The following is a 5,964-nucleotide window of genomic DNA, read 5'->3' as shown; positions in this document are numbered from 1 at the left end:
CTGTGATCCTTCTGTGAGGGCATATAGTGTTGTCTACAGGTGGGTTTGGGGTCTCTGTTCCAAATCGCGTACCGCCCCCCCGTTTGTTTTATTTAAAAAAAATTCATCCATTTGGGGTAGAGATAAAACTGCATCTGTGATCCCACATTCAAAAGACCATAACATAAAATCTTTCCTACTCGTAATGAAGTGGTTAGGGCCTTTTTACACAAACAATACACCTGGGCCGACTGCCCACTGGGGTGGGGGTGGGGCGATCCCTAACGATAGATCTGATGGTGTGAACAGGTAAACGTAGGACTGCCAACTGAAAGGGCAGCAGTTCGAAGCCACAAGAACAGTTCTGTGACCAGGAGGTCACATGGGAGTAGGGGGAACCCTAATCCCATCTGAGGGGTGTCCTCTGCAGGAGGAGAACAGACACACAGAGAGGTAGGCAGAGACTGGTAGTGGTGGAAAAGTGCATGCTGGGAGAAACAGGGGAGGAGGCGGGCACTGCCAGCCCCTGGATCTGCCTGCCCACAGCCTCCTGAAGGAGACAATGACTTTCTGCTCCCAGCAGTCACCAGTTGGAGGCCTGAGATCCACCACAGTCAATGAGTGCAGGGCCGAGCTGAATTCCTTACGGAAAAAACAAACCCACCGCCCTCCGTCGAGACTCTGACTCTTTACGGGGGCAGACAGCCTCCTCTTTCTCCTGTGGAGCGACTGGTGGGTTTCGAATCACTGACTTTTCAGTTAGCAGTCCCACCCTCATCTGACAATGCTGCCAAAGGGTAAAAGAAATATTTGCTGTTATTGAGCACGTTGCTGACTCGGAGAGAGACCCCCTAAGACTGGGTAGCACTGCCTCTGTGACTGTACCTGTTTACAAGAGTAGAAAGCTTGGTCTTCCTCCTGAGGTATAGGAGCCCCGGTGGTGTATGATTATGTGTTGGGTTGCATCCCGCATGGTCAGCAGTTTGAAACCACCAGCAGGTCCTTGAGAGACAGACTGAGCTTTTTATTCCCATAAGCGGTTACAGTCTGAGAAACTTACAGGGGGTAACTATGAGTCAGCATTGACTTCATGGCAGTGATTTTTTTTTAAGTTCTCCAGAGGAACTGCTGATGGTTTTGAACCACCGACCTTGCAGATCGCAGCCCAAGGCCACCAGGGCTCTCAACAGGACTGCCATGGGACCTCTTAATTGGTTACGTGGGCGCTGAATAAATATTGTCCACATCACTTCTACTTATTGAGTGCCTACTTTGTGCAGGGCCCTGTGCCTGGAATTGGGGTGGAAGCTGTGAGCCAGGCAGACAGACTTGCTGGTATGACTGAACTGCAGTGACAGTGTTACCAGGGTACCCAGAACAGATCTCAGTCCATCGGGTCGAGGGACGGTTTTCTGAGGAAACGGTTTTTAGGTTGAAACCCTCAAAAGAATGATGTCAGTTAACATCCCAAGCCGGGCTCTCGATGACACGGTCACCACAAGCCACGTGTGGCTAATGTGCACTTGAAATGTGGCTAGCCAACCTGAGGCGGGCTGCCAGTATAACGTATACGGGGGAGTTTGAAGACTTCAGCTGAGACGGGGAAAAACAAAGCAATGTCTCTCAGTAATATTTTGATTACATCCTGCAGTGAAGGCACAGGATTAAATAAAAGGTGTCATTCGGATTCATGTCACCTGCGTTTTTTTGACCTTTGTAAAAATTCTGGCTGCTAATGAGTTGCATTCAAGCTGGTGGAGAGATGGCAGCGTCCTGTGTGTCAGCGTGAAAACGAGCTCCGTCGGGTTTTTTCCAGTGGCTACTTTGGTTGGCAAGTAGATCACCAGGCCTTTCTTCTGAGGCACCTCTGGGGAGACTTGAACCACCAACCTCTAAGTTAGCAGCTGAGGGCATTAGCTGTTTGCATCACCAGGGACTCCTGTGTAACTTAAGTCTTGATGGGAGCAGAATGTCTCCTTTGTCTCCTAAGCAATGGCTACTGGATTTGAACCTCTGACCTTGTGGTTAGCAGCCCAATGCTTAATCCATTCTGCCCTCAGGGCTCCCTAACTCAATTGTTCCAAGCTCACTGCCACCGAGGTGATGCCGATTCAGAGAGACCCTATAAGACAGGGTAGAATTGTCCCCGGGACTTTCCGAGGCTGTAACTCTGTGGGAGTAGTAGCTGCTTTGCTACCAGGGCTCGGAACTCAAGTACTCGCAGGTTCTGCGGTACATACGCAGCTTGCATCCCATTTCTACGAGATGGTGCCAGAGTTAGAAGGGTTACTGAGTGACAAGGACCTTTCATTTTCCCACTGGTAAAATTTCCAGTAGTTCCATAAAAGTAATAATTTTTTTTCACAGCTTACATGTTTTGTTTTTAAATTTTAGAGTATTTTTAATTTATTTTTCTCTGTCAAGAACCTAATTTAATTTTCCCCCCAAACCATTTTATTAGGAGCTAATTGAGACATCATACCATTACCATTCCATAGTTCAGTCATATCAATCAGTGTTGTACAATCACTATTGCAATCAATTTCAAGACATTTCTTTTTTCTTTAACTCTTTTTTTTCAATAGTATTAAAGTTTTTAAAAAAATCATTTTATTGGGGACTCATACAACTCTTATCACAATCCATACATACATCCATTGTATATCAAGCACATCTGTACATTTGTTGCTTTCATCATTCCAGTTTGCATATTTTAATCAGGATCCAGAGAGAATCCATTGATTACGATTGGTTTATTTAAAAAAAAACAACACTTTTATTGGCATAGGATTCACATACTCTACATTTATTTCAGTGGTTGAAACACATTTTAAAAAGTTGTGTAGCCTTTTTTTTTTAACCGGCTGGAATCATGGAGGCTGTCGCGGAGAAGAAGAAGGTCCCTGCTGTTCCGGAGACCCTTAAGAACAAGCGAAGATAAAAAAAGAAAAAGCGAAGGAATTTCGCAGAACTAAAGATCAAACGCCTAAGAAAGAAGTTTGCCCAAAAGATGCTTTAAAAGGCAAGGAGGAAGCTTATCTACGAGAAAGCTAAGCACTATCACAAGGAATACAGGCAGATGTACAGAACTGAAATCCGAATGGCTTGGATGGCAAGGAAAGCTGGCAACTTCTATGTGCCTGGAGAGCCCAAGCTGGCATTTGTTATCAGGATCAGAGGTATCAATGGTGTGAGCCCCAAGGTTCGCAAAGTGTTGCCGCTTCTTCGCCTTTGCCAGGTTTTCAAGGCACCTTTGTTAAGCTTAACAAGGCTTCAATTAACATGCTGAGGATTGTGGAACCATACATTGCATGGGGGTACCCAAACCTGAAGTTGGTGAATGAACTCATCTACAAGCGTGATTATGGCAAAATCAATAAGAAGCGTATTGCCTTAACAGATAACACTCTGATTGCACGGTCTCTTGGTAAATATGGTATCATCTGCATGGAGGATCTGATTCATGAGATCTATACTGTTAGGAAACGTTTCAAAGAAACAAATAACTTCCTGTGGCCCTTCAAATTATCTTCTCTGCGAGGTGGGATGAAGAAAAAGACCACCCATTTCGTAGAAGGTGGAGACGCAGGCAACAGGGAAGACCAGATCCACAGACTTATTAGAAGGATGAACTAAGGTATCTATCTGCCATGATTATTTTTGTAATCTGGTCTCTTAATAAAACAGTGACTGCTTTCAAGGGGGGAAAAAAGTGTAAACATCACCACAATACATTTTAGAACATTTTCTTCTTTCCTTATTTTCATAGAGCTCCCCATTTCCCCCCCACCTTCCCTGACAAGGACCATTCTACGTACTTCATGCGCAAGGTCTTGTTTCATCCTTCTAGGGATAACCATTAACATGGCTGTGATGAAACTTCACACTCCAAAAGAGGCAACAGGCACCGGGAGTGAACAGCCAAGGGAGCGAAGCACAGCGAGGATTAGAAGATGAGTGGTGCCAGCCAGCCCAGGGGCTGCACACTGACTCCCTCCCGCCCCCCACCCCCCCACAGAGCAGAGAGGGCCCAGTGATCTGGGGCTGAAAAACGCATCCACTGTAGCCCAAAAGAGGAGCTCTGGTGACGGTATGGGCTAGGCATTGGGCTAACCTCAATGTCAGAGGCTCCAACCCACTAGCTGTTCTGAGAGAGACAGATGAGGCTGTCTCCTCCTGTAAAGATTACCCTCTCAGAAGTCCTATCTAAGGTCGTGGCTATGAGTTGCAATGGACTTGATGGCAGTGCGTTTTGAGTTTCGAGGTGGAAATGAATGGATGACCATGGGTCTTTGTTTTGTTTTGTGTGGGGTACCGGCTCCCCCAATCTAATGGGTCCAAGGCATGGTTGTGTAATTGAGGGGTAAAATTATAAAAACATCAGACAAGATAAAGTATGCAAGTGCTCACCTCTGGGGCCGCCATGACTTCAGGAGCCAGGTTGGCACAGAGCAAGGAAAAATATTTCCAATCAAGGCTTATATACACTCTAGGGGTATGCAAGCCCCCTTACGTAACCACATACGTAACACAGTGGGCTGTACCCTAACCCTAAAAGGTCCCTCAGTACATTGGAGAAGTAACCTAACACTAGTGCCCAGTGCCCCGGACAGGTAAGGGGGAGTGGCTGTCTTCAGAGCGTAGAGAGCAATAGCACATGTCTGCTCCCACAGTTAAAGCTGCCCGCTACACAGCAATTAGCCATATCCTTGTAAGAAGTAACTTTAAGGTAGCCCTATTAGGGGAGGATATAGTGGGGAACAATATTGACTATGAGAATGTGATTGGGACTCGGCTTCTTAATAGATGAAAATAAAGGCTTCATCTGTATGCACTCTCTTCCCGTTCTCTGCTTCCCACAGTTTTGTGTTGTTTGGTTTCTGCAGCCCAGATTGAAGGTGAAAGGAAGTTTGGAAGACAAGGTGGCCTGGGTCCATCTGGCCATGGAGTGACCTCAGGGAGCGTCTGCTTTCTCAGGGGCCACCATTACCTCACCGTGGGGACCCTGGAGTCAGTTTTGGCAGGGCCAGCAGTCTGCCTTGTCCAAGCCAGTTAATCTTTAGGAAGAATGGAAAAAGCCTGGATTGCGGGAGTTCAGGGAGTCTGATTATGGAGGAGGCAGGGACTGAGGGAAGGAGAAGGAAAAGGGGGAGAAAATGGTGTGTGTGGGGGGAAGGGGGGTGTTGTTAAACCAGTGGATCTGGAGTCAGGCGCTCTCAGAGGTGTCAGAACTCTTCCACTGGGTTTTCAATGGCTGGTTTTTCTGTGGTAAATCACCAGGCCTTTCCTCTGAGGGACCACTGGATGGTGAGTAGCCGAGTGCATAATCATATGCAACACACGGGGATTCTAATCCGGGTAGACCAGAACCACAGCTGGCTGTGGAAGTCCCTGCCTACTGTGGTCGACTCTTACCTGAAAGGTTGGCAGTTTAACCCACCTGAAGCACCTGCCATCCGTCTGCTTCTGAAAGGCCACGCCCTCGAAATCTGTGCACACGCGGGGGGTGGGGGTGGGGGTGGGGGGGTGGTGTCACCCTGAGTCCCTCAGAATCCCGATGGCATCTCAGCGCTCTCTGTCTGGAGGACATGGGTATGTGGGGGTAGAGGGGTGGTTCAGGAAGCTGGACCTGACATTAGTGTGACATTCTGCCCCATGAGGAGTTTGGGGAACGTCTCTCTCTCTCTGGAAGATGACATGACAAAGATTAAGAAGTGCATATTCCAAAGGTGGGCTCTGGGCCTCAGAAACTGGCCTAGGATCTGTGACTTCCCTGATGTAGTGGCCTCCCCCCCCAGGTGAATTACCAGCAGGTGGTGGACAGACAGGCAGGTGGGACATCTCTGGCCTTCCAGTGGACAACTGATGTGAGGTTACAGGACTGTAGGCCAGTCAGGCACGTGGCTTGGAGGGACAGAAAGACTGTCCTGAGGGCTTGAAGGCCCGCTCAGCCGCAAGGGGGCGCCATCGCCACGCCCAGCCTCG

General features: G+C 47.9%; 1 pseudogene; it reads left to right on the top strand.

Moving 5' to 3' along the window:
• Positions 1 to 2,851: 2,851 nt before the first annotated feature.
• Positions 2,852 to 3,680, top strand: LOC101658691 (annotated as a pseudogene).
• Positions 3,681 to 5,964: the final 2,284 nt, after the last annotated feature.

Source organism: Echinops telfairi, unplaced genomic scaffold (assembly GCF_000313985.2).
Source record: "Echinops telfairi isolate 266 unplaced genomic scaffold, ASM31398v2 ScPeMD7_7412;HRSCAF=8450, whole genome shotgun sequence".
Taxonomy (NCBI): domain Eukaryota; kingdom Metazoa; phylum Chordata; class Mammalia; order Afrosoricida; family Tenrecidae; genus Echinops; species Echinops telfairi.
This window is presented reverse-complemented; position numbering and strand designations above follow the sequence as displayed.